This window comes from Pseudophryne corroboree, chromosome 6 (assembly GCF_028390025.1).
Source record: "Pseudophryne corroboree isolate aPseCor3 chromosome 6, aPseCor3.hap2, whole genome shotgun sequence".
NCBI classification, from domain to species: domain Eukaryota; kingdom Metazoa; phylum Chordata; class Amphibia; order Anura; family Myobatrachidae; genus Pseudophryne; species Pseudophryne corroboree.
The window spans coordinates 405,023,752-405,049,811 of NC_086449.1; the positions used below are offsets into that span (position 1 = coordinate 405,023,752).

General features: G+C 48.6%; 1 protein-coding gene across 2 annotated transcripts in view; it reads left to right on the forward strand.

The window, feature by feature from the left end:
* The first annotated feature begins 539 nt into the window (after window positions 1-539).
* OPTN (optineurin) overlaps window positions 540-26,060 on the forward strand; it is a 139,549-nt gene continuing 114,028 nt past the window's right edge. For both annotated transcript variants that reach the window (XM_063926887.1, XM_063926888.1), the window contains exon 1: window positions 540-759. The gene's annotated coding sequence lies outside the window, so the exon portion shown is untranslated. The remainder of the gene's footprint in view (window positions 760-26,060) is intronic.

Genomic DNA, 26,060 nt, shown 5'->3' on the forward strand with positions numbered 1-26,060 from the left:
TAGAGGGTGCCAGGACTCAATATTGATATTAGGATGCTGGTTTCCTTATTTAATTATATGGCTTTGTTGATATAAACCGATGCAGAAACAATATAAATGCTGTAACTATTTTTTTTAACTATGAGTATATCATTTAAAAGCTTTATGTGCTTGCTGTAGTTTGTAAATTCTCAGTTGAGGTAAAAAAAATATAGTGACATCTAGAGGTGTGAATAGGAACTACAGGCAATCATCCCGATCATCCCTTTCTGTGATCATCCTTTTAGTACATCCCCTTTATCAGGTGTCAAATTTGTAGCGCAAGTCAATTTAACCCTGGCCAAAAGTTTTTTTTTGTTACAGGCAAAATACAATTCAGATTTGTGTAAGGGAAATTACTTTTGTTTATACATTATTAACGGAGTGATCCAATTTTATTTTGGAGCTCGAATAAGAAGCATATTGTAGAAAATCACCGTGATCCAGCACCCGCCGCCGCCCAGGGGGGGAGAATGACAGAGGGTTGTGTTGTGTCTATAAGACTCGCTGCACGTGACGCGGTTCAGCTGCCGCCGCCGTCGTCACGCAGTCACGCACCCGGCTGGGAATCTCCCTGCTTGCTCTAGGGGGCGGGCACCGGTGAGGTAATGTGACGCGCATCACACGGGGGCGTCCCGGAGCTCGGTGTTGACGGTGTGCGGGATAGTACCGGAAGGAAACAACGCTTAGAGGACAGCAGCTCACCGACAGCAGCACAACGCTTAGAGGACAGCAGCTCAGGTGAGGAGCCTCCGCCTGTCCCACCACCTTTGTGTATATACCCCCTACCCCCCGTGACACCTGCAGCTATTCTGCCTGTCAACCCATCATTCCCGCTGCCCCTCTGCGTGTGTATGTCATCTGTCACACGCCAATATTCTGTACTTCAGCAAAATCTACCGCCCTGTGTTATCCACCGCCCCAATACATTGTGCCCCCATTCTATCAGTACGTGCTACACCCAATACGCTCCCGAGGTGTGTGTCGCTCTCCATACCTGCCCTGCCTGTTACACTTGCTGCGCCCTGTCACCCCTGCAGTACCTGCACTTCTGTTTCTCCCGACAGTAATGCATGTGTAACTGTGTCACCTTTAATGACTTTTATGTCCCATGATAACGAGTCAGTGAACTATACACCCTATACTTTTGATGTTTTGTATTCTGGAGGTGGGTATGAAATCCCGGCAGCCAGAAGACCACAGTGGGCTCCTGACAGCCAGAATCCTGATGGATGGTGATAAGTATTTTCACCCTACACCTAACCGTCCCCTACCACAGCCTAAATTAGTCTCCCCCCCTCCCCTGCATAACCCTACCTCTACCTCTAATGCTAATGCCTTTACCTAATCCCAACCCCAGTGCTCACCTCCCGGATCCAACTGCCGGGATTTTGACCGCATCCCATATTCTCAGACTTGAAAGTAGCCTAGATGCCATCAACTCGGATAAGCTAAAGACGCAGTTTTAAGACCCCCTCCCTCTTTGTGTATATGGGTGTGGATCATCAAATCGACAGTGTCTAGGTCAACCACTATAGGTCGACAGTCACTAGGTCGACAGGGTTTCCAGGTCGACACGTGCTAGGTGGACAGGTCAAAAGGTCGACACAAGGTTTTTGGTTGTTGTTTTTTGTGTCGTTTTCTGCGTACAGTGACCAGGAAGCCGAATTAGTGCACCGTGTCCTCTCGCATGGCGAGCGAAGTTCGGGCAAGGTGCCTCGCTCCGCAACTGCTTTGCTCAGCACAGATTACCGTTCCAATCGTAGTCCACATGGATCGTTAAGTATGAAAAAGTTCAAAAAAGAAAAAAAAAATTGAAAAACTCATGTTGACCTTTTGACCTGTCGACCTAAACATTATCAACCTAGACAGTGTCGATCTTCAGACCAGATCCCGTGTATATTACCGTAGCATCTACTCGCTTTTATTTATGTGGTATTTTATGGTAAGTTTGTTTGTGCATTTACTGTATAACAGATTCTGTTTTCTGGTATGTTCTGCTGCTAGGCTCAGTTACACCCCTTTCACACAGAGGAAAATTCCAGAGTGAAAAAGTTCTACCCGGTAATTTGCCGATAAACACGACTCCTTTTTCTGTGTGAAAGGGTCAACCCAGGTCGAAATTTCACAGGAATTTAGCAGAGTCGGATACCTGGGAATTTCAACCCGGTTTGACCCTCTCACACAGACGAAATACCCGTGTTGATCCGCAAATTACCGGGTAGAAATTCTTGACCCGATAATTTGCTTGTCTGTGTAAAAGGGGGGTCAGCAGGGACCCGCACTGAAATGCCGGGTAAATACCGGGATTTTCAGAAATACCACTTCTGAAAGTGGTATTAATGTCAGGATACAAATCACAAAGATGTGCTGTATATTCCAGAACAACCAATGAAACATTATTTTAATCTTCTGCAGCTACTGAAGAGTAATCATAAATGTCAGGTTGGTATGGGTTGTACAAATATCACCTCATGCGCCGCTGTTTTTTGTAAATATTTTTGCCTTTGTTTTGGTTTTATTGTCTATACCTGTACAGCCCCTCTTATGTGATGTTTCAGCACTAATGGGGAGGTCATGAAATCTTTTAGAGAGACACTGTACTCAACCAATCAGCATCTTCCCTTATGTGCTTATCCTTTCTTACTTTAATAATCTTCAACTGCATCAACTCCAGCAGTCTTCTGCCACCTGATACTTATTCCAGTGTCATCTGCTGATGTAACTATGTTTATTTACCCTGTACTTGTCCTATACTGTCATCAACTGTAAGTTGCTGTTTTCCTGTTTGATAATTCATGTACTCTGTAATTGGGCGCTGCGGAACCCTTGTGGCGCCATATAAATAAAGGATGATGATCTTTTTTTTTTTTTTTTTGTATAGTACAGCCTAATTTCTCCAACTTTATTTTTCTCCAAGATGTGATATATGTCCCCCAAAATGTATTAATATGATCTGCCCCTTGCTTTTGTAAATACTGGTGTGTTGTGGTATTTCTATCTGTTTATATTGATTTTTATGCAAATTTAGCATGCATTCATTCAATTCTATTTGTCTCTGTGTGATATTTGACAGTTTCACTTTCGGTTCTGGCACAGCTGCCTACCCCTGTCTCCTCCCTTCATTACAGTGAGGATTTGTGCTTATAACATTAGTATAGTAAAAGTAGCTGACGAGTAAGCCTGACATTAAGGAAAACACACTGCATGTTTGCCTCAAGGCACTATTTCCCATGCCATCAGGCATTCACATTTGCTTGATAATTTGTGCTCATAGAGAAGGGCACCTTTTTTATTTTCTTATACATTTTTGTTTTTCTCTAACGTCCTAAGTGGATGCTGGGGACTCCGTAAGGACCATGGGGAATAGCGGCTCCGCAGGAGACTGGGCACATCTAAAGAAAGCTTTAGGACTATCTGGTGTGCACTGGCTCCTCCCCCTATGACCCTCCTCCAAGCCTCAGTTAGATCTCTGTGCCCGAACGAGAAGGGTGCACACTAGGGTCTCTCCTGAGCTTCTTAGTGAAAGTTTTAGATTAGGTTTTTTATTTTCAGTGAGACCTGCTGGCAACAGGCTCACTGCATCGAGGGACTAAGGGGAGAAGAAGCGAACTCACCTGCGTGCAGAGTGGATTGGGCTTCTTAGGCTACTGGACATTAGCTCCAGAGGGACGATCACAGGCCCAGCTTGGATGGGTCCCAGAGCCGCGCCGCCGGCCCCCTTACAGAGCCAGAAGGCAGAAGAGGTCCGGAAAATCGGCGGCAGAAGACTGCAGCTGTGCGCCATTGCTCTCAGCACACTTCACACTTCGGTCACTGAGGGTGCAGGGCGCTGGGGGGGGGCGCCCTGAGACGCAATAAAAACACCTTGGATGGCAAAAACAATGCATCACATATAGCTCCTGGGCTATATGGATGCATTTAACCCCTGCCAGAATCCATAAAAAAGCAGGAGAAAAGTCCGCGAAAAAGGGGCGGAGCCTATCTCCTCAGCACACTGGCGCCATTTTCCCTCACAGCTCCGTTGGAGGGAAGCTCCCTGTCTCTCCCCTGCAGTCACTACACTACAGAAAGGGTTAAAAAAAGAGAGGGGGGCACTAATTGGGCGCAGTATTAACTATACAGCAGCTATAAGGGGAAAAACACTTATATAAGGTTATCCCTGTATATATATAGCGCTCTGGTGTGTGCTGGCAAACTCTCCCTCTGTCTCCCCAAAGGGCTAGTGGGGTCCTGTCCTCTATCAGAGCATTCCCTGTGTGTGTGCTGTATGTCGGTACTTTTGTGTCGACATGTATGAGGAGAAAAATGATGTGGAGACGGAGCAGATTGCCTGTAATAGTGATGTCACCCCCTAGGGGGTCGACACCTGAGTGGATGAACTGTTGGAAGGAATTACGTGACAGTGTCAGCTCTGTATAAAAGACAGTGGTTGACATGAGACAGCCGGCTACTCAGCTTGTGCCTGTCCAGACGTCTCATAGGCCGTCAGGGGCTCTAAAGCGCCCGTTACCTCAGATGGCAGATATAGACGCCGACACGGATACTGACTCCAGTGTCGACGGTGAAGAGACGAATGTGACTTCCAGTAGGGCCACACGTTACATGATTGAGGCAATGAAAAATGTTTTACACATTTCTGATAATACGAGTACCACCAAAAAAAGGGGTATTATGTTCGGTGAGGAAAAACTACCTGTAGTTTTCCTGAATCTGAGAAATTAAATGAGGTGTGTGATGATGCGTGGGTTTCCCCCGATAACAACGGATAATTTCTAAAATGTTATTGGCATTATATCCTTTCCCGCCAGAGGTTAGGGTACGTTGGGAAACACCCCCTAGGGTGGATAAAGCGCTCACACGCTTGTAAGGGCTCTATCCTCTCCTGAGATGGCCGCCCTTAAGGATCCTGCTGATAGAAAGCAGGAGGGTATCCTAAAATGTATTTACAGACATACTGGTGTTATACTGCGACCAGCAATCGCCTCAGCCTGGATGTGCAGTGCTGGGTTGGCGTGGTCGGATTCCCTGACTGAAAATATTGATACCCTAGATAGGGACAGTATATTTTTGCCTATAGAGCATTTAAAAGATGCATTTTTATATATGCGTGATGCACAGAGGAATATTTGCCGACTGGCATCAAGTCTAAGCGCGTTGTCCATTTCTACCAGTAGAGGGTTATGGACACGTCAGTGGTCAGGTGATGCGTATTCCAAACGGCATTTGGAAGTATTGCTTTATTAAGGGAGGAGTTATTTGGGGTCGGTCTTTCAGACCTGGTGGCCACGGCAACAGCTGGGAATTCCACGTTTGTACCCCAGGTCGCCTCTCAACATGAGAAGACGCCGTATTATCAGGCGCAGTCTTTTCGTGGACAAGCGGGCAAAAGGTTCCTCATTTCTGCCCCGTGACAGAGGGAGAGGAAAAAGGCTGCAGAAATCAGCCAGTTCCCAGGAACAGAAACCCTCTCCCGCCTCTGCCAAGCCCTCAGTATACGCTGGGGCTTTACAAGCAGAATCAGGCACGGTGGGGGGCCCGTCTCAATGAATTTCAGCGCGCAGTGGGCTCACTCGCAAGTAGACCCCTGGATCCTTCAGGTGATATCTCAGGGGTACAAATTAGAATTCGAGACGTCTCCCCCTCGCCGTTTCCTAAAGTCGGCTTTACCGATGTCTCCTTCTGACAGGGAGACAGTTTTGGAAGCCATTCACAAGCTGTATTCCCAGCAGGTGATAATCAAGATACCCCTCCTGCAAGAGGGAACGGGGTATTATTCCACACTGTTGTGGTACCGAAGCCGGACGGCTCGGTGAGACCGATTCTAAATCTAAAATCTTTGAACACTTACGTACAGAGGTTCAAATTCAAGATTGAGTCACTCAGAGCAGTGATTGCGAACCTGGAAGAAGGGGACTACATGATGTCTCGGGACATCAAGGATGCTTACCTTCATGTCAAAATTTACCCTTCTCACCAAGGGTACCTCAGGTTTATGGTACAGAACTGTCACTATCAGTTCAGACGCTGCCGTATGGATGGTACACGGCACCCCGGGTCTTTACCAAGGTAATGGCCGAAATGATGATATTCCTTCGAAGGAAGTGAATTTTAGTTATCCCTTCCTTGGACAATTCCCTGATAAGGGTAAGATCCAGGGAACAGTTGGAGGTCGGTGTAGCACTATCTCAGGTAGTGTTGCGGCAGCACGATTGGATTCTCAATATTCCAAAATCGCACCTGGTTCCGACGACGTGTCTTCTGTTCCTAGGGATGATCCTGGACACAGTCCAGAAAAAGGTGTTTCTCCCGGAGGAGAAAGCCAGGGAGTTATCCGAGCTAGTCAGGAACCTCCTAAAACCGAGCCAAGTCTCAGTGCATCAATGCACAAGGGTTCTGGGTAAAATGGTGGCTTCCTACGAAGCAATCCCATTCGGCAGATTCCACGCAAGAACTTTCCAGTGGGACCTGCTGGACAAATGGTCCGGATCGCATCTTCAGATGCATCAGCGGATAACCCTGTCACCAAGGACAAGGGTGTCCCTCCTGTGGTGGTTGCAGAGTGCTCATCTTCTAGAGGGCCGCAGATTAGGCATTCAGGACTGGGTCCTGGTGACCACGGATGCCAGCCTGCGAGGCTGGGGAGCAGTCACACAGGGAAGGAATATCCAGGGCTTATGGTCAAGCCTGGAGACATCACTTCACATAAATATCCTGAAGCTAAGGGACATTTACAATGCTCTAAGCTTAGCAAGACCTCTGCTTCAAGGTCAGCCGGTGTTGATCCAGTCGGACAACATCACGGCAGTCACCCACGTAAACAGACAGGGTGGCACAAGAAGCAGGAGGGCAATGGCAGAAGCTGCAAGGATTTTTCGCTGGGCAGAAAATCATGTGATAGCACTGTCAGCAGTATTCATTCCGGGAGTGGACAACTGGGAAGCAGACTTCCTCAGCACGATCTCCACACGGAAGAGTGGGGACTTCACCCAGAAGTCTTCCACATGATTAAAAACTCGACAGGTATTGCGCCAGGTCCAGGGACCCTCAGGCAATAAGCTGTAGACGCTCTGGTAACACCGTGGGTGTACCAGTCAGGGTATGTGTTCCCTCCTCTGCCTCTCATACCCAAGGTACTGAGATTGATAAGATGGAGAGGAGTAAGCACTATATTCGTAGTTCCGGATTGGCCAAGAAGGACTTGGTAACCGGAACTTCAAGAGATGCTCACGGAGGATCCGCGGCCTCTACCTCTAAGAAGGGATCTGCTCCAGCAAGGACCCTGTCTGTTCCAAGACTTACCGCGGCTGCGTTTGACGGCATGGCGGTTGAACGCTGGATCCTGAAGGAAAAAAAGGCATTCCGGATGAAGTCATCCCTATCCTGATCAAAGCCAGGAAGGATGTAACCGCAAAAACATTATCACCGCAATTGGCGAAAATATGTTGCGTGGTGCGAGGCCAGTAAGGCCCGACGGAGGAAATTCAACTGGGTCGATTCCTACATTTCCTGCAAACAGGAGTGTCTATGGGCCTGAAATTGGGGTCCATTAAGGTTCAAATTTCGGCCCTGTCAATTTTCTTCCAAAAAGAACTAGCTTCAGTCCCTGAAGTTCAGACGTTTGTAAAAGGGGTACTGCATATACAGCCTCCTTTTGTGCCTCCAGTGGCACTTTGGGATCTCAATGTAGTTTTGGGTTCCAAAAGTCACATTGGTTTGAACCACTTAAATCTGTGGAGTTAAAATATCTCACATGGAAAGTGGTCATGCTGTTGGCCCTGGCCTGGGCCAGGCGCGTGTCAGAATTGGCGGCTTTATCCTGAAAAAGCCCTTATCTGATTTTCCATTTGGACAGGGCGGAATTGAGGACTCGTCCTCAGTTTCTCCCCAAGGTGGTTTCAGCGTCTCACCTGAACCAACCTATTGGTGGTGCCTGCGGCTACTAGGGACTTGGAGGCCTCCAAGTTGCTAGACGTTGTCAGTGCCCTGAAAATATATGTTTCCAGGGCGGCTGGAGTCAGGAAATCTGACTCGCTGTTTATCCTGTGTGCACCCAACAAGCTGGGTGCTCCTGCTTCTAAGCAGACTATTGCTCGTTGGATTTGTAGTACAATTCAGCTTGCACATTCTGTGGCAGGCCTGCCACAGCCAAAAATCTGTAAATGCCCACTCCACAAGGAAGGTGGGCTCATCTTGGGCGGCTGCCCGAGGGGTCTCGGCTTTACAACTTTGCCGAGCAGCTACTTGGTCAGGAGCAAATACGTTTGTAAAATTCTACAAAATTGATATCCTGGCTGAGGAGGACCTGGAGTTCTCTCATTTGGTGCTGCAGAGTCATCCGCACTCTCCCGCCCGTTTGGGAGCTTTGGTATAATCCCCATGGTCCTTACGGAGTCCCCAGCATCCACTTAGGACGTTAGAGAAAATAAGAATTTACTTACCGATAATTCTATTTCTCATAGTCCGTAGTGGATGCTGGGCGCCCATCCCAAGTGCGGATTGTCTGCAATACTTGTACATAGTTATTGTTACAAAAATCGGGTTATTATTGTTGTGAGCCATCTTTCAGAGGCTGTTAACTGGGTTCAGATCACAGGTTATACGGTGTGATTGGTGTGGCTGGTATGAGTCTTACCCGGGATTCAAAATCCTTCCTTATTGTGTACGCTCGTCCGGGCACAGTATCCTAACTGAGGCTTGGAGGAGGGTCATAGGGGGAGGAGCCAGTGCACACCAGATAGTCCTAAAGCTTTCTTTAGATGTGCCCAGTCTCCTGCGGAGCCGCTATTCCCCATGGTCCTTACGGAGTCCCCAGCATCCACTACGGACTATGAGAAATAGAATTATCGGTAAGTAAATTCTTATTTTTACTCTGCAACAGTATTGTTCAGTAGTGTTCTTTAAACCCCACCACAGATTGCAGACGTTTTGCTGCTCCTGGCAGTTCAAGATAGCTCTAAATGCCCCCAAATGGGCTTGTACGGATCCATTTAAACAAAGTAACAGCTGTGGTTTACGTCAGCCACCAGAGTGAGACCAGGAGTTCTCTGATTATACAGGGGATGGCCAGGATCACTCACTGAGCAGAAAGCCATTTCACAGACATCTTGGCAGTCTTCCTCCGGGAATGGGTAATTGGGAGGCCAACTTCCAAAGCTGTTAGGCCACTCATCCAGGAGAATGGTCCCTCCACCCAAATGTTTTCAAGCAGATTGCGGATGTGCGAGAACATCCCAAGGGTGACATGATGGCCTTTCAGCTCAACCACAAAGGGGTTCTCTACTGTATATGGTGGTCATTTTTGATAGATATCATCACAGTGCAGTAGAATTGCAGGTGCCTGTCTCCACTGATACTCATGCGCCTTCGAGTTATAAAGTAGGCAAATGAATAGTTTGCCAGTAATGTTCCAGAATGGCCAGGGAGAGTGTGGTGTTCAGACATTCTATAAATGGGCGCAGAACCACTGTATCATGTGCGCTCAGAAATAATGACAGAGTTCCAGACCTTTCTACATGGAGTTCTTCACATCCAGCCTCCATATATTCCACTTGAGGCCCATAGGGACCTTAAGGCATTTTCTCTGACGTCCTAGTGGATGCTGGGAACTCCGTAAGGACCATGGGGAATAGCGGCTCCGCAGGAGACTGGGCACAAAAGAAAAGCTTTAGGACTACCTGGTGTGCACTGGCTCCTCCCCCTATGACCCTCCTCCAAGCCTCAGTTAGATTTTTGTGCCCGACCGAGCTGGGTGCAATCTAGGGGGCTCTCCTGAGCTTCTTAGGAAAAGTTAGTTTTAGGTTTTTTATTTTCAGTGAGACCTGCTGGCAACAGGCTCACTGCATCGAGGGACTAAGGGGAGAAGAAGCGAACCTGCCTGCTTTCAGCCAGCTTGGGCTTCTTAGGCTACTGGACACCATTAGCTCCAGAGGGACCGAACACAGGCCCAGCCTCGGAGTCCGGTCCCAGAGCCGCGCCGCCGGCCCCCTTACAGAGCCAGAAGCAAGAAGAAGTCCGGAAAATCGGCGGCAGAAGACATCAGTCTTCACCAAGGTAGCGCACAGCACTGCAGCTGTGCGCCATTGCTCCTCATGCACACCACACGCTTCGGTCACTGATGGGTGCAGGGCGCTGGGGGGGGGGCGCCCTGAGCAGCAATATTAACACCTTGGCTGGCTAAAATACATCACATATAACCTCCAGGGCTATATGGATGTATATTAACCCCTGCCAGATTCCTGAAAAAAGCGGGAGAAAAGTCCGCAGAGAAGGGGGCGGAGCCTATCTCCTCAGCACACTGGCGCCATTTTCCCTCACAGCTCCGCTGGAAGGACGTCTCCCTGACTCTCCCCTGCAGTCCTGCACTACAGAAAAAGGTAAAACAAGAGGGGGGGGGCACTAATTAGGCGCAGTATAATATAAACAGCAGCTATAAGGGGGAAAAACACTCTGTATAGTGTTATCCCAACATATATATAGCGCTCTGGTGTGTGCTGGCATACTCTCCCTCTGTCTCCCCAAAGGGCTAGTGGGGTCCTGTGCTCTATCAGAGCATTCCCTGTGTGTGTGCTGTGTGTCGGTACGACTGTGTCGACATGTATGAGGAGGAAAATTATGTGGAGGCGGAGCAATTGCCTATAATGGAGATGTCACCCCCTAGGGAGTCGACACCTGAGTGGATGGGCTTATGGAAGGATTTACGTGAAAGTGTCAGCTCTTTACAAAAGACGGTTGATGACATGAGACAGCCGGCTACTCAGCTTGTGCCTGTCCAGGCGTCTCAAAGACCATCAGGGGCTCTAAAACGCCCGCTACCTCAGATGGCAGATACAGACGCCGACACGGATACTGACTCCAGTGTCGACGATGAAGAGACGAATGTGACTTCCAGTAGGGCCACAAGTTACATGATTGAGGCAATGAAAAATGTTTTACACATTTCTGATAGTACAAGTACCACTAAAAAGGGTATTATGTTTGGTGAGAAAAAACTACCTGTAGTTTTTCCTGCATCTGAGGAATTAAATGAAGTGTGTGATGAAGCGTGGGTTTCTCCCGATAAAAAACTGATAATTCCTAAAAGGTTATTGGCATCATACCCCTTCCCGCCAGAGGATAGGGCACGTTGGGAAACACCCCCTAGGGTGGATAAAGCACTCACACGCTTGTCTAAACAGGTGGCACTACCGTCTCCTGATACGGCCGCCCTTAAGGAACCTGCTGACAGAAAGCAGGAGAATATCCTAAAATGTATATACACTCACACGGGTGTTATACTGCGACCAGCAATCGCCTCAGCCTGGATGTGCAGTGCTGGGGTGGCTTGGTCGGATTCCCTGACTGAAAATATTGATACCCTGGATAGGGACAGTATATTACTGACTATAGAGCATTTAAAAGATGCATTTTTATATATGCGTGATGCACAGAGGGATATTTGCCGACTGGCATCAAGAGTAAGTGCGCTGTCCATATCTGCCAGAAGAGGGTTATGGATGCGGCAGTGGTCAGGTGATGCTGATTCCAAAAGGCATATGGAAGTATTGCCTTATAAAGGGGAGGAGTTATTTGGGGTAGGTCTATCGGACCTGGTGTCCACGGCAACTGCTGGGAAATCCACATTTTTACCCCAGGTAGCCTCTCAACATAAGAAGACGCCGTATTATCAGGCACAGTCCTTTCGGCCCCATAAGGGCAAGCGGGCAAAAGGCTCCTCATTTCTGCCCCGTGGCAGAGGGAGAGGAAAAAGGCTGCAGCAAACAGCCAGTTCTCAGGAACAGAAGCCCTCTCCCGCTTCTGCCAAGTCCTCAGCATGACGCTGGGGCTCTACAAGCGGACTCAGGCACGGTGGGGGCCCGTCTCAAGAATTTCAGCGCGCAGTGGGCTCACTCACAAGTGGACCCCTGGATCCTTCAGGTGGTATCTCAGGGGTACAAATTGGAATTCGAGACGTCTCCCCCCCCGCCGTTTCCTAAAGTCTGCCTTACCGACGTCTCCCTCCGACAGGGAGGCGGTATTGGAAGCCATTCACAAGCTGTATTCTCAGCAGGTGATAATCAAGGTACCCCTCCTGCAACAGGGAAAGGGGTATTATTCCACACTGTTTGTGGTACCGAAGCCGGATGGCTCGGTGAGACCTATTTTAAATCTAAAATCTTTGAACACTTACATACAGAGGTTCAAATTCAAGATGGAGTCACTCAGAGCGGTGATCGCGAACCTGGAAGAAGGGGATTATATGGTGTCTCTGGACATCAAGGATGCTTACCTCCATGTCCCAATTTACCCTTCTCACCAAGGGTACCTCAGATTTGTGGTACAGAACTGCCACTATCAGTTTCAGACGCTGCCGTTTGGATTGTCCACGGCGCCCCGGGTCTTTACCAAAGTAATGGCCGAAATGATGATACTCCTTCGAAGGAAAGGAGTTTTAATTATCCCTTACTTGGACGATCTCCTGATAATGGCAAGATCCAAGGAACAGTTGGTAGTCGGAGTAGCACTATCTCAAGTAGTGCTGCGGCAGCACGGTTGGATTCTCAATATCCCAAAATCGCAGCTGATCCCGACGACACGTCTTCTATTCCTAGGGATGATCCTGGACACAGTCCAGAAAAAGGTGTTTCTCCCGGAAGAGAAAGCCAGAGAGTTATCCGAGCTAGTCAGAAACCTCCTAAAACCAGGCCAAGTATCAGTGCATCAATGCACAAGGGTCCTGGGAAAAATGGTGGCTTCCTACGAAGCAATCCCATTCGGCAGATTCCACGCAAGAACATTCCAGTGGGACCTGCTGGACAAATGGTCCGGATCGCATCTTCAGATGCATCGGCGGATAACCCTGTCCCCAAGGACAAGGGTGTCTCTCCTGTGGTGGTTGCAGAGTGCTCATCTTCTAGAGGGCCGCAGATTCGGCATTCAGGACTGGGTCCTGGTGACCACAGATGCCAGCCTGCGAGGCTGGGGAGCAGTCACACAGGGAAGAAACTTCCAGGGCTTGTGGTCAAGCCTAGAGACATCACTTCACATAAATATCCTGGAGTTAAGAGCCATTTACAATGCTCTAAGCCAAGCAAGACCTCTGCTTCAAGGTCAGCCGGTGCTGATCCAGTCAGACAACATCACGGCAGTCGCCCACGTAAACAGACAGGGCGGCACAAGAAGCAGGAGGGCAATGGCAGAAGCTGCAAGGATTCTTCGCTGGGCAGAAAATCATGTGATAGCACTGTCAGCAGTGTTCATTCCGGGAGTGGACAACTGGGAAGCAGACTTCCTCAGCAGGCACGACCTCCACCCGGGAGAGTGGGGACTTCACCCAGAAGTCTTCCACATGATTGTAAACCGTTGGGAAAAACCAAAGGTGGACATGATGGCGTCCCGCCTCAACAAAAAACTGGACAGGTATTGCGCCAGGTCAAGGGACCCTCAAGCAATAGCTGTGGACGCTCTGGTAACACCGTGGGTGTACCAGTCAGTGTATGTGTTCCCTCCTCTGCCTCTCATACCCAAGGTGCTGAGGATTATACGGCGGGGAGGAGTAAGAACTATTCTCGTGGCTCCGGATTGGCCAAGAAGGACTTGGTACCCGGAACTTCAAGAAATGCTCACAGAGGACCCGTGGCCTCTACCTCTGAGAAGGGACCTACTCCAGCAGGGACCCTGTCTGTTCCAAGGCTTACCGCGGCTGCGTTTGACGGCATGGCGGTTGAACGCCGGATCCTAAAGGAAAAAGGCATTCCAGACGAAGTCATCCCTACTTTGATAAAAGCCAGAAAGGATGTAACCGCAAAGCATTATCACCGCATCTGGCGGAAATATGTTGCGTGGTGCGAGGCCAAAAAGGCCCCGACGGAGGAATTTCAACTGGGTCGATTCCTGCATTTCCTGCAAGCAGGAGTGTCTATGGGCCTAAAATTAGGATCCATTAAGGTCCAGATTTCGGCCCTGTCGATTTTCTTTCAGAGAGAACTGGCTTCAGTGCCTGAAGTCCAGACGTTTGTTAAGGGAGTGCTACATATACAGCCTCCTTTTGTGCCTCCAGTGGCACCCTGGGATCTGAATGTTGTTTTGGGTTTCCTAAAATCACATTGGTTTGAACCACTCAACACTGTGGACTTAAAATATCTCACATGGAAAGTGGTCATGCTGTTGGCCCTGGCTTCAGCCAGGCGTGTGTCAGAATTGGCGGCTTTATCCTGTAAAAGCCCTTACCTGATTTTTCATACAGACAGGGCAGAATTGAGGACTCGTCCTCAATTTCTCCCAAAGGTGGTTTCAGCGTTTCATCTGAACCAGCCTATTGTGGTACCTGCGGCTACTAAAGACTTGGAGGACTCCAAGTTGCTGGACGTTGTCAGGGCCCTAAAAATATGTTTCCAGGACGGCTGGAGTCAGAAAATCTGACTCGCTATTTATCCTGTGCGCACCCAACAAGCTGGGTGCTCCTGCTTCTAAGCAGACTATTGCTCGCTGGATTTGTAGTACAATTCAGCTTGCGCATTCTGTGGCAGGCCTGCCACAGCCAAAATCTGTAAAAGCCCACTCCACAAGGAAGGTGGGCTCATCTTGGGCGGCTGCCCGAGGGGTCTCGGCTTTACAACTTTGCCGAGCTGCTACTTGGTCAGGGTCAAATACTTTTGTGAAATTTTACAAATTTGACACTCTGGCTGAGGAGGACCTGGAGTTTTCTCACTCGGTGCTGCAGAGTCATCCGCACTCTCCCGCCCGTTTGGGAGCTTTGGTATAATCCCCATGGTCCTTACGGAGTTCCCAGCATCCACTAGGACGTCAGAGAAAATAAGAATTTACTTACCGATAATTCTATTTCTCGTAGTCCGTAGTGGATGCTGGGTGCCCATCCCAAGTGCGGATTATCTGCAATACTTGTACATAGTTATTGTTAACAAATCGGGTTATTGTTGTTGTGAGCCATCTATCCAGAGGCTCCTCTGTTATCATGCTGTTAACTGGGTTCATATCACAAGTTGTACGGTGTGATTGGTGTGGCTGGTATGAGTCTTACCCGGGATTCAAAATCCTTCCTTATTGTGTACGCTCGTCCGGGCACAGTATCCTAACTGAGGCTTGGAGGAGGGTCATAGGGGGAGGAGCCAGTGCACACCAGGTAGTCCTAAAGCTTTTCTTTTGTGCCCAGTCTCCTGCGGAGCCGCTATTCCCCATGGTCCTTACGGAGTTCCCAGCATCCACTACGGACTATGAGAAATAGAATTATCGGTAAGTAAATTCTTATTTTTTTGGAGCTGGTGGCATCGGGCAGATCTCCATACCTCATTTTTCACACATATAGGGCTGTGCTATGTACATACCAAAGTTAGATGTAAGTGTCAAATAGCAGTTGTTTTATGCTGTAACTTATACGGCATTTGACACTTAATAAAAAGAAGAAACGGCTGCGCAAACAGTGGAAGAACAACTGACAATGGCTAGTGGGGAATAATTATTAATAAGAGCTGACGTAGAAAAATAAAAATTTATTATGTTAATAACATTAATTAAGACATTTGGAGTCTAAATATAAAATACAATAAGAACATATGAACAAAATTTAAATGTGTCAACACCTTGATCATGAGATGTATAAGCTACAAATTCTCAATCTGCTTGTTGAGAATGGGAACCACAGAGTCCAGAATTGATGTAATTGGAGTGTCCACAGTTCCAGATAAACAGCCGATTAGTGTGTGGCTGATAATGAGTGTCTTGAGAGATTTTCACAGACAGGTGGGCGACTAAATAAATGTAAATTAGATTACCTTCTCCTAGGGCTGGTCCGTACCGAGCGTCCTCCGTATTGCGGTCCTGCAATGCCCAGTGTCCGTCTGCGCGGCAGGGAGATGACTGTGTGGTAACCAGGCAACCAGCGGTAAATAGTGTAGTTTCATCCGCGTTCTGAGAGAGGATTTCAGAGGCTGTGCACGGGGCCGGTGTGTGGGGCTGAAACGCCGGATGGCTCTACGAGCAATTCACTGTCTGATTCGTGGTGGTCTCCACAATAAACTGAGAAGAGTAGCTGACGGCCGTATGATGAGCCGAGAAATACAGCCGGTGTGGGGCCGGGATGTCTGTGGTTCAGTGGGCAGTCTGAGCCAAGATGTGAGGCCGGTGTGGAACCGGGATGTCCGTGGCTCAGTGTGCAGCTTGCTACCTAATAGGTAGAATGATCAAGGTGTGCAAAGAGGCGGGGTCCTGACGCGTTTCGTCACAGATAATTATCTAATTATGGACACATGTTGATTGTTACACTGATGCTTTAAATACTGATTACTTCTGAGGCTGGATATACCTTTGACAAAGTCACATGATCTGTGACGAAACGCGTCAGGACCCCGCCTCTTTGCACACCTTGATCATTCTACCTATTAGGTAGCAAGCTGCACACTGAGCCACGGACATCCCGGTTCCACACCGGCCTCACAAGTTGGCTCAGACTGCCCACTGAACCACAGACATCTCGGCTCCACACCGGCTGCACTTCTCGGCTCAACATACGGCCGTCAGCTACTCTTCTCAGTATATTGTGGAGACCACCACGAATCCGACAGTGAATTGCTCGTAGAGCCATCTGGCGTTCCAGCCCCACGCATCGGCCCCGTGCACGGCTTCTGACATCTTCTCTCAGAACGCGGCTGAAACTACACTATTTACCGCTGCTTGCCTGGTTACCACACAGTCATCTCCTTGCCGCGCAGACAGACACTGGGCATTGCAGGACCGCAATACCGAGGACGCTCGGTACGGACCAGCACTAGGAGAAGGTAATCTAATTTACATTTATTCAGTCGCCCACCTGTCTGTGAAAATCTCTCAAGACACTCATTATCAGCCACACACTAATCGGCTGTTTATCTGGAACTGTGGACACTCCAATTACATCAATTCTGGACTCTGTGGTTCCCATTCTCAACAAGCAGATTGAGAATTTGCAGCTTATACATCTCATGATCAAGGTGTTGACACATTTACATTTTGTTCATATGTTCTTATTGTATTTTATATTTAGACTCCAAATGTCTTAATGTTATTAACATAATAAATTTTTATTTTTCTACGTCAGCTCTTATTAATAATTATTCCCCACTAGCCATTGTCAGTTGTTCTTCCACTGTTTGCGCAGCCGTTTCTTCTTTTTATTATTTATTCACTATAAACACACACACACAGTGTTTTACGGCAGCGCAGGTGACCGAACAATTGCTCAATCATATATATTACATTCATTATTTGAGGCGCTATTCAGCAGTTTTGTCTTTCTCTATTGGCATTTGACACTTACCATCTCTTCTTACATCCCCCTCTGTCCTCCTTGAGTAGGAAATCTGAAGATGATTATTGCCCAATGGCAAGTTGCTCTGGAAGGATGCAGTGTTTTAAGGACTAATGGGATCTAATACATTTATTTGGCATGCCTTCAGGCCTGTAGAGGGCTTAGTTGAAGCACTAGTGGGTATCAGTTAGATATTCTCTTTTATAACACACTATAGTAAACTTTTAATTCTAATATTTGACTTCCACCCTGTGTCGTCAATGTCCTTAAAATGTTTGCACATAACGTGAATTGTGTGGGACTATTGTTTGTTTTTCTTCAGGGACAAAAGTCAATGTGGGCTCTTTTCTACACTATCGCCCACTCTGCTGAGCTCTTGACAGATGGATATAATTTCTTATTTAATGTCTGATAACATTTTGTTTGGACACAGTTTAGATGGTGTTTAGAGGGCAGTATATGTAAGAATTGTCTAATGGACTCCTCTGACTGTTGTTAGGGCCTTATTCAGGTTTGTTAACAAAGCCAAAAAATAAGAATTTACTTACCGATAATTCTATTTCTCGTAGTCCGTAGTGGATGCTGGGAACTCCGTAAGGACCATTGGGAATAGCGGCTCCGCAGGAGACTGGGCACAAAAAGAAAGCTTTAGGACTACCTGGTGTGCACTGGCTCCTCCCCCTATGACCCTCCTCCAAGCCTCAGTTAGGATACTGTGCCCGGACGAGCGTACACAATAAGGAAAGATTTTGAATCCCGGGTAAGACTCATACCAGCCACACCAATCACACCGTACAACTTGTGATATGAAACCCAGTTAACAGCATGATAACAGAGGAGCCTCTGAATAGATGGCTCACAACAAGAACCCGATTAGTTAACAATAACTATGTACAAGTATTGCAGACAATCCGCACTTGGGATGGGCGCCCAGCATCCACTACGGACTACGAGAAATAGAATTATCGGTAAGTAAATTCTTATTTTCTCTGACGTCCTAGTGGATGCTGGGAACTCCGTAAGGACCATGGGGATTATACCAAAGCTCCCAAACGGGCGGGAGAGTGCGGATGACTCTGCAGCACCGAATGAGAGAACTCCAGGTCCTCCTCAGCCAGGGTATCAAATTCATAGAATTTTGCAAACGTGTTTGCCCCTGACCTAGTAGCTGCTCGGCAAAGTTGTAAAGCCGAGACCCCTCGGGCAGCCGCCCAAGATGAGCCCACCGTCCTTGTGGAATGGGCTTTTATTGATTTAGGCTGCGGTAATCCTACCGCAGAATGCGCCAGCTGAATAGTGCTACAAATCCAGCGCGCAATAGGATAAACAGCGAGTCAGTTTTCCTGACTCCAGCCGTCCTGGAAAAATAAAATTTTCAGGGCCCTGACTACGTCCAGCAACTTGGAATCCTCCAAGTCCCTAGTAGCCGCAGGCACCACAATAGGTTGGTTCAAGTGAAAACCTGAGACCACCTTCGGGAGAAACTGAGGACGAGTCCTCAACTCTGCCCTATCCATATAGAAAATCAGATAAGGGCTTTTACATGACAAAGCCGCCAATTCTGACACACGCCTGGCCAAGGCCAACAGCATGACCACTTTCCATGCGAGATACTTTAGCTCCATTGTTTTAAGTGGCTCAACCAATGCGACTTTAGGAAATCCAACACCACGTTGAGATCCAAAAAGTGCCACAGGAGGCACAAAAGGAGGCTGAATATGTAGTACTCCTTTAACCAAAGTCTGAACTTCAGGCAGTGAAGCCAGTTCTTTCTGGAAGAAAATCGACAGAGCCGAAATCTGGACCTTGATGGACCCCAATTTGAGGCCCAAACGTCACCCCTGCATGCAGGAAGTGCAGGAATCAACATAGTTGAAATTCCTCCGTCGGGGCCTTCATGGCCTCCCACCAAGCAACAAATTTTCGCCAAACGCGGCGATAATGTCTTGCGGTGACATCCTTCCTGGCTATGATCAGGGTAGGGATGACTTCCTTCGGAATACCCTTTTCCTTTAGGATCTGGTGTTCTACCGCCATGCCGTCAAACGCAGCCGCGGTAAGTCTTGGAACAGACAGGGTCCCTGCTGCAGCAGGTCTTGTCTGAGCGGCAGAAGCCAAGGGTCCTCTGCCAGCATCTCTTGAAGTTCCGGGTACCAAGCTCTTCATGGCCAATCCGGAACCCCGAGTATGGTTTTCACTCCTCGCCTTCTTATTATTCTCAGTACCTTGGGTCTGAGAGGTAGAGGAGGAGACACATAAACCGACTGGTACACCCACGGTGTCACTAGAGCGTCCCCAGCAATCGCCTGAGTGTCCCTTGACCTGGCGCAATATCTTTTCAACTTCTTGTTGAGGCGGGACGCCATCATGTCCACCCGTGGTCATTCCCAACGGTTTACCCGCATTTGGAAAACTTCTGGATGAAGTCCCCATTCTCCTGGGTGTAGGTCGCCCATCAGAGAATCCTTGTGGCTTCTGCCATCGCCATCCTGCTTCTTGTGCCGCCCTGTCTGTTTACATGGGCGACCGCCGTGATGTCGTCTGATTGGATCAGTACCGGCTGGTTCTGAAGCAGGGGCCTTGCTTGGCTTAGGGCATTGTAAATGGCCCTTAGCTGCAGAATATTTATGTGAAGCGAAATCTCCTTGGAAATTTCTTCCCTGTGTGATTGCACCCCAGCCCCTGCATTGATGTACCGACACCTGTCCTGGTTTTAGGATGTCTCTGACTAGAGATGACAACTCCTCGGCTTTTTCCACTGGAAGGAACACTCTTTTCTGGTATGCGTTCAGAAACATTCCCAGGAACAGAAGACGTGTCGTCGGGACCAGCTGTGACTTTGGAATATTGAGAATCCAGTCGTGCTGTTGTAGCACTTCCCGAGAGAGTGCTACCCCCACTACCAACTGTTCTTTGGACCTCACCTTTATCAGGAGATCGTCCAAGTACGGAATAATAAAAACTTCCTTCTTGCGAAGGAGTATCATCACTTCGGCCATTACCTAGGTAAAGACCTTCGGTGCCGTGGACAACTCCAACGGCCGCGTCTGGAACTGATAGTGACAGTCCTGTACCACATATCTGAGGTACCCCTGGTGAGGAGGGTAAATGGGGACATGCAGGTACGCATCCTTGATGTCCAGGGAGACCCTGTAATCCCCCTCGTCCAGGCTCGTAATAACCGCCCTGAGCGATTCCATCTTGAACTTGAATCTTCTGATATAAAAGTTCAAGTATTTTAATTTCAAGATGGGTCTCACCGAACCGTTTCGGTACCACAACCACTGTGGAATAGTAACCCCTTCCTTGCTGAAGGAGGGGCACCTTGACAATCACTTGTTGTGATTATAGTGTTGAATATCCACCAACACCGTCTCCCTGGCAGAGGGAGGTGCCGGTAAGGCAGATTTTAGGAAACGGCGGGGGGAAGAACGTCTCGAACTCCAGCCTGTACCCCTGAGATACTACTTGAAGGACCCAGGGATCCATGTGAGAGAGCCCACTGTCCGCTGAAATATCTGAGACGGGCCCCCACCGTACCCGGGTCCGCCTGAGCAGCCCCAGCACCATGCTGTGGACCTACCGGACGCAGGGAGGACTTCTGCTCTTGGGAACTAGCTGTGTGTTGCCGCTTTTTCCTCTACCTTTTGCCTCTCGGCAGAAAGGATGAGCCTCTAGCCCTCTTGCTTTTCTGGGGCCGAAAGGACTGTACTTGATGATACGGTGCTTTCTTTTGTTGTGGGGTAGCCTGTGGCAAAAAATTCGATTTCCCAGCAGTAGCTGTGGAAACGAGGTCTGAAAAACCATCCCCAAACAGTTTTACCCCCTTATAGGGCAACTTCCATGTGCCGATTCGAGTCTGCATCGCCTGACCATTGCCAAGTCCATAACCCCCGTCTGGCGGCAATGGACCTAGCGCTTATTTTTGATGCCAGCCGGCAAATATCTGTGCATCATGCATGTATAAGACCACGTCTTTTATATGCTCTATTTTCAGCAAAATATTGTCCCTATCCATAGTTATTTTCCGACAGGGAATCTGACCACGCAGCGGGAGCACTGCACATCCATGCCGAAGCAACGGCTGGTCGCAATATAATGCCCTAGTGTGTGACTATATCTTATAGGGTAACCTGCTTTCTATCAGCAGGTTCCTTCAGGGCGGCCGTATCCGGAGACGGTAGTGCCACCTTTTCTGATAAGCGTGTAAGCGCTGTATCTACCCTATGGGGTGTTTCCCCGCGTGACCTATCCTCTGGCGGGAAAGGGTACGCTGCCAAGAACCGTTTTAGAAATTATCAATTTCTTACCGGGGGAAGACAACTCTTCCTCACACACCTCATTTAATTTCTCAGATGCAGGAAAAACTACTAATAGTTTTCTCTCACCAAACACAATACCCTTTTATGTGGTACCTGGGGTATAATCATAAATGTGTAATAAATTTTTCATTGCCTCAATCCTGTAACGGGTGGACCTATTGGGAGGGTACACCAGTCTCATCGATGTCGACACTGGAGTCAGTATCCGTGTCGACATCTGTGTCTGTTATCTGAGGTAGCGGGCGATTTTAGAGCCCCCCATGACATTTGAGACGCTGGAACAGGCACAAGCTGAGTAGCCGGCTGTTCTGTGTCGTCGACCTTTTATGTAAGGAGTTTAACCACACCGGTGTCGACCCCGCAGGGGGTGACGACATATTTACAGGCATTCGCTCCGCCTCTACCTCATTATCCTCCACATACCTGTCGACACAGCCGTACCGACACACAGCACACACACAGGGAATGCTCTGATAGAGGACAGGACCCCACAAAGCCCTTTGGGGAGACAGAGGGAGAGTATGCCAGCACACACCAGGGCGCTATATATCACAGGGATAGCACCTATAAAAAAGTGTTTTCCCTTATAGCTGTATACTGCGCCTAAATTGTGCCCCCCCTCTCTCTTTTTAACCCTTTCTGTAGTGTATTAACTGCAGGGGAGAGCCAGGGAGCTTCCCTCCAACGGAGCTGTGAGGGAAAAATGGCGCCAGTGTGCTGAAGGAGATAGCTCCGCCCCTTTTTCGCGGACTTTTCTCCCGCATTTTTATGGATTCTGGCAGGGGTTAATGTACATCCATATAGCCCTGGGGGTTATATGTGATGTATTTTTGCCAGCCAAGGTGTTAATATTGCTGCTCAGGGCGCCCCCCCCCCCTCAGCGCCCTGCACCCATCAGTGACCGCAGTGTGAGGTGTGCATGAGGAGCAATGGCGCACAGCTGCAGTGCTGTGCGCTACCTTGATGAAGACTGATGTCTTCTGCCGCCGATTTTCCAGATCTCTTCTTGCTTCTGGCTCTGTAAGAGGGCCGGCGGCGCGGCTCTGGGACCGGACTCCGAGGCTGGGCCTGTGTTCGATCCCTCTGGAGCTAATGGTGTCCAGTAGCCTAAGAAGCCCAAGCTGGCTGCAAGCAGGCAGGTTCGCTTCTTCTCCCCTTAGTCCCTCGATGCAGTGAGCCTGTTGCCAGCAGGTCTCACTGAAAATAAAAAACCTAAAACTAACTTTTATCTAAGAAGCTCAGGAGAGCCCCCTAGATTGCACCCTGCTCGGTCGGGCACAAAAATCTAACTGAGGCTTGGAGGAGGGTCATAGGGGGAGGAGCCAGTGCACACCAGGTAGTCCTAAAGCTTTCTTTTTCTGCCCAGTCTCCTGCGGAGCCGCTATTCCCCATGGTCCTTACGGAGTTCCCAGCATCCACTAGGACGTCAGAGAAAACACTAATGGGCAAAACCATGTTGCACTGCAGGTGGAGCGGATGTAACGTGCAGAATGATTTACATTTGGGTGTGTTCAAACAGATATCTAAATTGCAGTGTAGAAATAAAGCAGCCAGTATTTACCCTGCACAGAAACAATATAAGCCACCCAAATCTAAATCTCTCTGCACATGTTTCATCTGACCCACCTGCAGTGCACATGGTTTTGCCAATTAGTGTGCTTTTTGGTTTGCTAACAAACTTGATTACCCCCTTAATGTGTAGGGACTATTAGACTGTGTGTGTATTAAATCAGAATTGAATAGATTTCTTTATATTTGGTGTTATTTCCTGTTTCTCTTACGTCCTAGAGGATGCTGGCGACTCCGTAAGGACCATGGGGATAGACGGGCTCCGTAGGAGACATGGGCACTTTAAGAAAGACTTTAGGTATGGGTGTGCACTGGCTCCTCCCTCTATGCCCCTCCTCCAGACCTCGGTTTACTACTGTGCCCAGAGGAGACTGGGTGCATTACAGGGAGCTCTCCTGAGTTTCCTGAAAGAAAGTATTTTGTTGGGTTTTTTATTTTCAGGGAGCCTGCTGGCAGCAGACTCCCTGCATCGTGGGACTGAGGAGAGAGAAGCAGACATACTTCTGTGAGTTTCAAGGCTCTGCTTCTTAGGCTACTGGACACCATTAGCTCCAGAGGGATCGGTACGCAGGTCTCACCCTCGCCGTCCGTCACAGAGCCGCGCCGCCGTCCTCCTCGGAAAGCCGGAAGATAGAAGCCGGGTGAGTATGAGAAGTAAGAATACTTCAGAGGCGGCAGAAGACTTCAGATCTTCATTGAGGTAACGCACAGCAGTAAAGCTGTGCGCCATTGCTCCCACACAGCACACACAGGCAGACACTGTAAGGGAGCAGGGCGCAGGGGGGGCGCCCTGGGCAGCAATAAACCTCATTTTCTGGCAAAAGTATATATATACAGCTGGGCACTGTGTATATAAAGAGCCCCAGCCAGGTTTTTTACATATTTGAGCGGGACAGAAGCCCGCTGCTGAGGGGGCGGGGCTTCTTCCTCAGCACTCAGCAGCGCCATTTTCTCCACAGCACAGCGCTGAGAGGAAGCTCCCCGGACTCTCCCCTGCTTATCCACGGTGAAAGAGGGTTTTAAAGAAGGGGGGGTACATATTTGGCGCAATATACAGATTACAGCGCTATATAAAACATATTGTGTTTTTTCCTGGGTCATATAGCGCTGGGTGTGTGCTGGCATACTCTCTCTCTGTCTCTCCAAAGGGCCTTGTGGGGGAACTGTCTTCAGATAACAGGATTCCCTGAGTGTGTGGTATGTCGGTACGCGTGTGTCGACATGTCTGAGGTAGAAGGCTTTTCGGGGGAGGAGGAGAAAATGAATGTGGTGTCTCTGTCGACAACGCCGACACCTGACTGGATGGATATGTGGAATGTTTTAAGTGCTAATGTAAATTTATTGCACTAATGATTAGACAAAGCGGAAGCTAGGGAACAGCCAGGGAAGCAACCCATGTCTGTCTCTGTCGCAGGGACCTTCGGGGTCCCAAAAGCGCCCACTATCCCAAATAGTAGACACGGATACCGACACGGATTCTGACTCCAGTGTCGACTACGATGATGCAAAGTTACAGCCAAAATTGGCTAAATGTATTCGATATATGATTATTGCAATAAAAGATGTTTTGCAAATCACAGAGGAAGCCCCTGTCCCTGACACGAGGGTACACATGTAAAAGGAAAAGAAACCTGAAGTAACCTTTCCTCCCTCACATGAGCTGAACGAGTTATGTGAAAAAGCTTGGGAATCTCCAGACAAAAAACTGCAGATTCCCATAAGGATTCTTATGGCGTATCCTTTCCCGCCAAAGGACAGGATACAGTGAGAATCCTCCCCTAGGGTGGACAAAGCGTTGACACGCTTATCCAAGAAGGTAGCGCTGCCATCCCAGGATACGGCTACCCTCAGGGATCCTGCTGATCGCAAGCAGGAGGTTACCTTGAAGTCCATTTACACGCATTCGGGTACCTTACTCAGACCGGCTATTGCGTCGGCCTGGGTGTGTAGCGCTGTAGCAGCATGGACGGATACCTTATCAGCGGAAATTGTAACCCTGGATAAGGATACCATCTTATTGATCCTAGGACATATAAAAGATGCTGTCTTATATATGAGAGATGCTCAAAGAGACATTGGTCTATTGGGTTCTAGAATCAACGCTATGTCGATTTCTGCTAGACGAGTCATATGGACCCGGCAATGGACAGGTGATGCCGACTCAAAAAGGCATATGGAGGTTTTACCTTACAAGGGTGAGGAATTGTTTGGAGAAGGTCTCTCGGACCTGGTCTCCACAGCTACAGCTTGTAAATCCAATTTTTTGCCTTATATTCCCTCACAGCCTAAGAAAGTGCCACATTATCAGATGCAGTCCTTTCGGTCGCAGAGAAACAAAGTACGAGGTGCGTCCTTTCTTGCCAGAGGTAAGGGCAGAGGAAAGAAGCTGCACAACACAGCTAGTTCCCAGGAACCGAAGTCCTCCCCGGCCTCTACAAAATCCACCGCATGACGCTGGGGCTCCGATACGGGAGTCCGCCCCAGTGGGGGCACGTCTTCGACTTTTCAGCCACATCTGGGTTCACTCACAGGTGGATCCCGGGGCAGTAGAAATTGTTTCTCAGGGTTACAAGCTGGAATTCGAAGAGGTGCCTCCTCGCCGGTTTTTCAAATCGGCTCTGCCAGCTTCTCCCTCAGAAAGGGAGTTAGTGTTAAATGCAATCCACAAATTGTATCTTCAACAGGTGGTGGTCAAGGTTCCCCTACTGCAACAAGGGAGGGGATATTACTCAACCCTGTTTGTAGTCCCGAAACCGGACGGTTCGGTCAGACCCATTATAAATTTAAAATCCCTGAACCTATACTTGAAAAGGTTCAAGATGGAATCACTCAGAGCGGTCATCGCCAGCCTGGAAGGGGGGGATTTTATG